At 34.9% G+C, this 10,569-nt stretch overlaps 1 protein-coding gene across 1 annotated transcript in view; it reads left to right on the forward strand.

Moving 5' to 3' along the window:
- klhl5 (kelch-like family member 5) overlaps window positions 1-4,222 on the forward strand; it is a 27,054-nt gene extending 22,832 nt beyond the window's left edge. Inside the window, exon 11 of the mRNA XM_060864629.1 lies at window positions 1-4,222. This exon is cut by the window's left edge and continues 248 nt beyond it. The gene's annotated coding sequence lies outside the window, so the exon portion shown is untranslated.
- Window positions 4,223-10,569: the final 6,347 nt, after the last annotated feature.

The following is a 10,569-nucleotide window of genomic DNA, read 5'->3' on the forward strand; positions in this document are numbered from 1 at the left end:
TTCTTTCACCATTGATTTCTCCTTGTGTGGGAAAACAAGGAATGGATGATCTGGAAGAGTGAAAGAAGGACAGATGAACTAAGGGACAGATGGATGGATGAGAAAGAAACGATGGTTGAGGAGAAAAAATAACAGGTTCCTAATGAACCTCTCCTTCCTTTCTTGTCTCTTGTATTCCTTTCTTTTCTTTTGAGTCATGTGCCTTTTTTTTGTGGCCTTGTGTGTCTACTCTGCAATGAGAGGAACAGAAATATATGAAGTGTGTGAGTACGTGTGTGTGTGTGTGTGTGTGTGTGTGTGTGTGTGTGTGTGTGTGTGTGTGTGTGCGTGTGTGTGATTCCGATTTTTTCCCCTCTTGTTCATTGACTTGTGTGTCATCGTGTCTTTAGTCAGCTGTCAGTCAGACAACACAGAAATCTTTAGAAACCACAGAGTTCAGAACACCAGGGCAGCTGCTGCGAGGCATTATGGGTTATGAATAATTAACAAAAAGAGGTGCTAAGTTAACACACCTGTGTTCAGCGCTGACGATGTATAAACACATTAATAAATATTACACACTGTCGAAACATGAACATATGTGTCGATTAGCTGTCAATCAAACCTGTGTGCTGTTCTGATTGGCTGTAAGGTCGGGGTTCTGTCTGATTCCCCAGAGGGAGGTTAAACGTTGTAACTACACTAACCTCATGGATGGAGAGGTGGAGGAGTGACGAGCAAAGAGTGAACACAGTGAGACAGAAGGAGGGTAAGAGTGATGGAGCGTGAGACATATGGAGAGTGAGACAGAAGGAGAGCGATACATATGGAGAGTGAGGTGAAAGGAGGGTGAGAGATATGGAGAGTGAGGTGGTAGAGAGTGAGACATGGGGAGTGAGGCGGTGGAGACAGACATGGAGAGTAAGACATATGGAGAGTGAGACATGGAGAGTGAGACATGGAGAGTTAGACATATGGAGAGTGAGACATATGGAGAGTGAGACATGGAGAGTTAGACATATGGAGAGTGATGTGATAGAGAGTGAGGCGGTGGAGACACATATGGAGAGTGAGACATGTGGAGAGTGAGACATGTGGAGAGTGAGACATGGAGAGTGAGGCGGTGGAGACAGATATGGAGAGTGAGACATATGGAGAGTGAGGTGATAGAGAGTGAGACATGAAGAGTGAGGCGGTGGAGACAGACATGGAGAGTGAGACATATGGAGAGTGAGACATGGAGAGTTAGACATATGGAGAGTGAGGTGATAGAGAGTGAGACATGAAGAGTGAGGCGGTGGAGACAGATATGGAGAGTGAGTCATGGAGAGTGAGACACATGGAGAGTGAGACATATGGAGAGTGAGGTGGTGGAGACAAACATATGGAGAGTGAGACATGGAGAGTGAGACATATGGAGAGTGAGGTGATGGAGAGTGAGACAGAAGGTAATTTAGCAGCAGAAAAAGGACAGAGTCTGAAATACGAGATGAAAAGGCAGAAAACGAGGACAAAAATGGGGCCAGTGTCTGAGCTCAAAATGGAAGAAGTGTAGAAGCTCAGCCTCAGACTCAGACAGCGATGATTACACACACATCAGATATGATTTAATCCCTCGTCACTACACACTCACTGAATGCTGAGAGAAAAGAAACAGATTCTGTGTTCAGGGAAAACAGCAGAGAGGAGAGAGACGTGGGGGGGGGGGGGGGACACAGGCCTTCAGGACAAGATGGATTATTACAGTAGCTCGAGCTAACTAACGCTAACGTAGTAGATATTTAGCTTTAATAACACTACATCACCACATCCTGCTGTAAAAAGGGTGTCATTTTTCACCAGTTTCTACAAGAAACACTTTTAAAAGACATTTTCTTTTTTCCACCAAAGTGATTTTACATTTTTTTAAATTATTTTATTTATTTTTAAAGTGATTTTGTTTCCTTTGTTAATGTAACTTACACATCATCATTTTTATACAAGCTCGTGCTGCTGTCTGTCAGCGGCGTTGTATCCTGTGGATTACGGTGCGGTTTGTTTCCTGTTGAATCCGAGCGGTTCTTTCACCTGATGATGGGAGTGACAGAGAATCAGGTGTCATGTCCTCATGTTTACACTGTTATTATACTGATCCATCACTCGTCCTCTAAATCTCATTCTCTTCTGTGGTTTTTTTATTTTTAATCTTACAGTCTGGTGTGTGTAGGAGTGTGAGATTGTGTGTGTGTGTAGGAGTGTGTGATTGTGTGTGTAAGATTGTGAGATTGTGTGTGTGTAAGATTGTGAGATTGTGTGTGTGTAGGAGTGTGTGATTGTGTGTGTAAGATTGTGAGATTGTGTGTGTGTAGGAGTGTGTGATTGTGTGTGTGTGTAGGAGTGTGTGATTGTGTGTGTGTAGGAGTGTGAGATTGTGTGTGTGTAGGAGTGTGAGATTGTGTGTGTGTAAGATTGTGAGATTGTGTGTGTGTAAGATTGTGAGATTGTGTGTGTGTAGGAGTGTGAGATTGTGTGTGTGTAAGATTGTGAGATTGTGTGTGTGTGTAGGAGTGTGTGATTGTGTGTGTGTAAGATTGTGAGATTGTGTGTGTGTAAGATTGTGAGATTGTGTGTGTGTAGGAGTGTGAGATTGTGTGTGTGTAAGATTGTGAGATTGTGTGTGTGTGTAGGAGTGTGTGATTGTGTGTGTGTAGGAGTGTGTGATTGTGTGTGTGTGTAGGAGTGTGTGATTGTGTGTGTAAGATTGTGAGATTGTGTGTGTGTGTAGGAGTGTGTGATTGTGTGTGTGTAGGAGTGTGTGATTGTGTGTGTGTGTAGGAGTGTGTGATTGTGTGTGTGTGTAGGAGTGTGTGATTGTGTGTGTGTAGGAGTGTGAGATTGTGTGTGTGTAGGAGTGTGAGATTGTGTGTGTGTAAGATTGTGAGATTGTGTGTGTGTAAGATTGTGAGATTGTGTGTGTGTAGGAGTGTGAGATTGTGTGTGTGTAAGATTGTGAGATTGTGTGTGTGTGTAGGAGTGTGTGATTGTGTGTGTGTAAGATTGTGAGATTGTGTGTGTGTAAGATTGTGAGATTGTGTGTGTGTAGGAGTGTGAGATTGTGTGTGTGTAAGATTGTGAGATTGTGTGTGTGTGTAGGAGTGTGTGATTGTGTGTGTGTAGGAGTGTGTGATTGTGTGTGTGTGTAGGAGTGTGTGATTGTGTGTGTAAGATTGTGAGATTGTGTGTGTGTGTGTAGGAGTGTGTGATTGTGTGTGTAAGATTGTGAGATTGTGTGTGTGTAGGAGTGTGAGATTGTGTGTGTGTAAGATTGTGAGATTGTGTGTGTGTAAGATTGTGAGATTGTGTGTGTGTAGGAGTGTGAGATTGTGTGTGTGTGTGTGTAGGAGTGTGTGATTGTGTGTGTGTGTAGGAGTGTGTGATTGTGTGTGTGTGTGTAGGTGTGTGATTGTGGGCCAGGTGTTTGTTCTGACATCGGGATGCTTCGTTGCTCTTTATACTTTAAAATAATTTTCTAGTCCCCTCCGTTATCAGTATTTAAGTATGACGCTATTTTTTGACTGTTGCTACGGTTACATCAGGGGTCGTTACCTCAATACAGACTATAGCTATAAATAAATCTATTACTTTAATTCGTTAGTTTGTCTTTTGCCTGGGAAAACTGGTATATATTGTTCTAGGAACGTTGGCATATTATATTCTTTACATTGGGACAAAATTATATTCCCTTGGTTGGAAAAACTAGGCAAGAAACTGGGATGCAATATTCCATATTTTGGGAGGATTGGTACATACACTCTGGGATATAACGCTCTGTTTCAGGAAAACTAGTGGATTTAATATATTCCTTGACCTGTGAGAACTGGAATGTACTATATTCCCTGTCTCAGGAAAATTAGGATATATTATATTCCCTTTCCTGGGAACACTGGGATATAAGTATCCTGGAGGTTTGAGGCAGCATCAGTATCATGCACCATGTAGATTTAGGTCTAGTCTTAACTCTGACCTGTTTTTCTGTACTATGTTTGGGGTTCAGTTTTATTGACATCCCGGTAGAACAACACAAACACCTTCCAGCCAATCAGAAACGAGTATTTACCATGATCGCTGTATGAATGCGAACCGAACAGATTGATGTTACAGATCATCATACGTGTGTTATATCCTTGTGTATATATAATATATGTTGCTGTACAGCGTTGTATAATAAATATTCACTTCTCATGGAGCAGTGATGCTTGTTGTACTCATTGTTCTCTGTCACCTTCAATCCAATGGGTTTCAAATGATCAGATATTTCCTCCTAAACACACACACACACACACACATGCTCTTTAGTACCACATTCAGTGTGACAGCAGCGTTAATCATTGATATAATCACTCATTCACTCATTTTCTACCGCTTATCCGAACTACCTCGGGTCACGGGGAGCCTGTGTCTATCTCAGGCGTCATCGGGCATCAAGGCAGGATACACCCTGGACGGAGTGCCAACCCATCACAGGGCACACACACACACACTCATTCACTCACGCACTCACACACTACGGACAATTTTCCAGAGATGCCAATCAACCTACCATGCATGTCTTTGGACCGGGGGAGGAAACCGGAGTACCCGGAGGAAACCCCCGAGGCACGGGGAGAACATGCAAACTCCACACACACAAGGTGGAGGCGGGAATCGAACCCCCAACCCTGGAGGTGTGAGGCGAACGTGCTAAACACTAAGCCACCGTGCCCCCTTGATATAATCAATTTAGGAATAAATTAAATAAATGTTTAATTTAAACATTTATGCAGTAAATGTGCAGTAAGCAGTGCTTTTGTGATCTGCCTGTTAATCCACGTGCGTGTTCAGCATGTGAAATAAAGTTAAGGTTTTTTTTATATGTATATTTTAACAATCATAAACATTATTATTTAATTATTGTTTTTATAAATCCACGTTGAATATAAATTAGTTCTTTGTCTCCATCTAGTGGAGAAAAGCCGTAACTGCGGCGCGTCTTTATTAGTGTCCTACTGTGAACGTTTGACTTCTTTTCATTCTTCGTCAGAAAAAAATATAATAGTGACAATGTGTCTTTTTAATGAAAATAATATATCCATTATAAAATATAAAAAATATAAATTATATTATAAAAATGTTATAATTAAATTCAACAGAATAAAATGTTTAAGGAATCAACATAAGAATGTTAAATGAACAACTTTTATACATCTTCAGTACATCTTTTTGTACTATATATATATATAGTTATATAACTCACTTTTCTGTCTCTGTGTACGCAGGATTGCATTGTTTACTGACACCCCATGCTGTAAGGGTTACATCATGATGATGATCTCATAGCTTTATTACATTAAAGTCATATAGCTACAGCATGAATCCTGATGCTTTCCTGTCCTGGTCTCTGAGACGGTGCTCTTAAACAGAGCTGAAATTTTCCATAAAGGAACAAATCAATGAAAATTCACAGAATTGTATGTTTTTTAATGCACGTGCTGGCATTAAAAAAATCTCCATCTTAAACTCCATATCATGTCCAAGTACAATATTTTATTGTTACGCTTATCTGTTTAATTCATCAGGAATCTTGCAGTAAAACTCCAAGGTGTTTACAGCAAAATGTCCATCTACGGTGTCAATGTTTATATTTCAGGATGAATATTTCAGTAGGTTTCAGTAGGTTTAGGCTTAAATCATAATTAAAACCTTTCTGGTGAACAAAAGTTAAAAATTTAGTCTGTGTGGTGTACATAATCATTGTCATTATTAACATTAAGGAAGTAGGAAGAAAAACTCACTAAACAGCGTTGAAGTAAAATTCTAATTTATTTGCATAGCACTTATTGACTCAAAGCAACTTTACAGAACATAAACATAAAACAAAGCTTAATATGAAGATTAATATAATACAACAATTATATATATATATATATATATGTATATATATATATATATATATATATATATATATATATATATATATATATATATATATAATTGTGTATGTATTTATCCCCAATGAGCAAGTCTGAGGTGACTCAGGTGACTGTGGGGAGGAAAAACTCCCTTAGATGTTGTGTTAATCTCCCTTGTGTTAATCTAGTCACTGTGCTAAATAAGAACCTGGGATTGTTCTAGTTATTTTCTATGAGATTGTTCAGGTGCTCAGCCCTAGGAGCTTTTAGAGCCTGTCTATAGCTGGACATACTGTCCTTATACTGTCCTTATACTGTCCTTATACTGTCTTTATAATGTCCTTATACTGTCTTTATAATGTCTTTATACTGTCTTTATAATGTCCTTATACTGTCTTTATACTGTCTTTATAATGTCCTTGTACTGTCTTTATAATGTCCTTATACTGTCTTTATAATGTCCTTATACTGTCTTTATAATGTCTTTATACTGTCTTTATACTGTCTTTATAATGTCCTTATACTGTCTTTATACTGTCTTTATAATGTCCTTGTACTGTCTTTATACTGTCTTTATAATGTCCTTATACTGTCCTTATACTATCTTTATAATGTCTTTATACTGTCTTTATAATGTCCTTATACTGTCCTTATACTGTCTTTATAATGTCCTTATACTGTCTTTATACTGTCTTTATAATGTCCTTATACTGTCTTTATACTGTCTTTATAATGTCCTTATACTGTCTTTATAATGTCCTTATACTGTCCTTATACTATCTTTATAATGTCTTTATACTGTCTTTATAATGTTTTTATAATGTCCTTATACTGTCCTTATACTGTCTTTATAATGTCCTTATACTGTCCTTATACTGTCTTTATAATGTCCTTATACTGTCTTTATAATGTCCTTATACTGTGCTTATACTATCTTTATAATGTCTTTATACTGTCTTTATAATGTTTTTATAATGTCCTTGTACTGTCTTTATAATGTCTTTATACTGTCCTTATACTGTCTTTATAATGTCCTTATACTGTCTTTATAATGTCCTTATACTGTCTTTATAATGTCCTTATACTGTCCTTATACTGTCTTTATAAATGTCCTTATACTGTCTTTATAATGTCCTTATACTGTCCTTATACTGTCTTTATAATGTCCTTATACTGTCTTTATAATGTCCTTATACTGTCCTTATACTATCTTTATAATGTTTTTATAATGTCCTTGTACTGTCTTTATACTGTCTTTATAATGTCCTTATACTGTCTTTATAATGTCCTTATACTGTCTTTATAATGTCCTTATACTGTCCTTATACTGTCTTTATAATGTCCTTATACTGTCCTTATACTGTCTTTATAATGTCCTTATACTGTCTTTATAATGTCCTTATACTGTCCTTATACTGTCTTTATAATGTCCTTATACTGTCTTTATAATGTCCTTATACTGTCTTTATAATGTCCTTATACTGTCCTTATACTGTCTTTATAATGTCCTTATACTGTCCTTATACTGTCTTTATAATGTCCTTATACTGTCCTTATACTGTCTTTATAATGTCCTTATACTGTCTTTATAATGTCCTTATACTGTCTTTATAATGTTTTTATAATGTCCTTATACTGTCCTTATACTGTCTTTATAATGTCCTTATACTGTCTTTATAATGTCCTTATACTGTCCTTATACTATCTTTATAATGTCTTTATACTGTCTTTATAATGTTTTTATAATGTCCTTGTACTGTCTTTATAATGTCTTTATACTGTCCTTATACTGTCTTTATAATGTCCTTATACTGTCCTTATACTGTCTTTATAATGTCCTTATACTGTCCTTATACTGTCTTTATAAATGTCCTTATACTGTCTTTATAATGTCCTTATACTGTCCTTATACTGTCTTTATAATGTCCTTATACTGTCTTTATAATGTCCTTATACTGTCCTTATACTGTCTTTATAATGTCCTTATACTGTCCTTATACTGTCTTTATAATGTCCTTATACTGTCTTTATAATGTCCTTATACTGTCCTTATACTGTCTTTATAATGTCCTTATACTGTCTTTATAATGTCCTTATACTGTCTTTATAATGTCCTTATACTGTCTTTATAATGTCCTTATACTGTCCTTATACTGTCTTTATAAATGTCCTTATACTGTCTTTATAATGTCCTTATACTGTCCTTATACTGTCTTTATAATGTCCTTATACTGTCTTTATAATGTCCTTATACTGTCCTTATACTATCTTTATAATGTCTTTATACTGTCTTTATAATGTTTTTATAATGTCCTTGTACTGTCTTTATAATGTCCTTATACTGTCCTTATACTGTCTTTATAATGTCCTTATACTGTCTTTATAATGTCCTTATACTGTCTTTATAATGTCCTTATACTGTCCTTATACTGTCTTTATAAATGTCCTTATACTGTCTTTATTATGTCGTTTTTCTGTCCTTATTCTGTCTTTATAATGTCCTTTGACTGTCTTTATAATGTCCTAATAATGTCCTTTTACTGTCTTTATAATGTCCTTATACTGACCTTAAACTGTCTTATACTGTCTATATACTGTCCTTATACTGTCTTTATAATGTCCTTATACTGTCTTATACTGTCTTTATATTGTCTTATACTGTCTTTATAATGTCCTTATACAGTCTTTTAATGTCCTTATACTGTCTTTATAATGTCCTTATACTGTCCTCTATACTGTCTTTATAATGTCCTAATACTGTCTTTATACTGTCTTTATAATGTCCTTATACTATCTTTATAATGTCTTTATACTGTCTTTATACTGTCTTTATAATGTTTTTATAATGCCCTTGTACTGTCTTTATACTGTCTTTATAATGTCCTTATACTGTCCTTATACTGTCTTTATAATGTCCTTATACTGTCTTTATAATGTCCTTATACTGTCTTTATAATGTCCTTATACTGTCCTTATACTGTCTTTATAATGTCCTTATACTGTCTTTATAATGTCCTTATACTGTCTTTATACTGTCTTTATAATGTCCTTATACTGTCTTTATAATGTCCTTATACTGTCTTTATAATGTCCTTATACTGTCCTTATACTGTCTTTATAATGTCCTTATACTGTCTTTATAATGTCCTTATACTGTCCTTATACTGTCTTTATAATGTCCTTATACTGTCTTTATAATGTCCTTATACTGTCCTTATACTGTCTTTATAATGTCCTTATACTGTCTTTATAATGTCTTAATACTGTCCTTATACTCTCTTTATAATGTCCTTATACTGTCTTTATAATGTCCTTATACTGTCCTTATACTGTCCTTATACTGTCTTTATAATGTCCTTATACTGTCTTTATAATGTCCTTATACTGTCTTTATAATGTCCTTATACTGTCCTTATACTGTCTTTATAAATGTCCTTATACTGTCTTTATAATGTCCTTATACTGTCTTTATAATGTCCTTATACTGTCTTTATAATGTCCTTATACTGTCTTATAATGTCCTTATACTGTCCTTATACTGTCTTAATAATGTCCTTTTACTGTCTTTTATAATGTCTTATACTGTCCTTAATACTGTCTTTATAATGTCCTTTATACTGTCTTTATAATGTCCTTATACTGTCTTATAATGTCTTATACTGTCCTTATACTGTCTTTATAATGTCCTTATAATGTCTTTATAATGTCCTTATACTGTCCTTATACTGTCTTTATAATGTCCTTATACTGTCTTTATAATGTCCTTATACTGTCCTTATACTGTCTTTATAATGTCCTTATACTGTCTTTATAATGTCCTTATACTGTCTTTATAAATGTCCTTATACTGTCTTTATAATGTCCTTATACTGTCCTTATACTGTCTTTATAAATGTCCTTATACTGTCTTTATACTGTCTTTATAATGTCCTTATACTGTCTTTATAAATGTCCTTATACTGTCTTTATAATGTCCTTATACTGTCCTTATACTGTCTTTATAATGTCCTTATACTGTCTTTATAATGTCCTTATACTGTCCTTATACTGTCTTTATAAATGTCCTTATACTGTCTTTATAATGTCCTTATACTGTCCTTATACTGTCTTTATAATGTCCTTATACTGTCTTTATAATGTCCTTATACTGTCCTTATACTGTCTTTATAAATGTCCTTATACTGTCCTTAAACTGTCTTTATAATGTCCTTATACTGTCCTTATACTGTCTTTATAATGTCCTAATACTGTCTTTATAATGTCCTTATAATGTCTTTATAATGTCCTTATACTGTCTTTATAATGTCCTTATACTGTCTTTATAATGTCCTTATACTGTCCTTATACTGTCTTTATAAATGTCCTTATACTGTCTTTATAATGTCCTTATACTGTCCTTATACTGTCTTTATAATGTCCTTATACTGTCTTTATAATGTTTTTATAATGTCCTTATACTGTCTTTATAATGTCCTTATACTGTCTTTATAATGTCCTAATACTGTCCTTATACTGTCTTTATAATGTCCTTATACTGTCCTTATACTATCTTTATAATGTCTTTATACTGTCTTTATAATGTCATTATACTGTCCTTATACTGTCTTTTATAACTGTCTTTATAATGTCCTTATACTGTCTTTATAATGTCCTTATACTGTCT

Source organism: Tachysurus vachellii, chromosome 2 (assembly GCF_030014155.1).
Source record: "Tachysurus vachellii isolate PV-2020 chromosome 2, HZAU_Pvac_v1, whole genome shotgun sequence".
In the NCBI taxonomy this organism is placed as follows: domain Eukaryota; kingdom Metazoa; phylum Chordata; class Actinopteri; order Siluriformes; family Bagridae; genus Tachysurus; species Tachysurus vachellii.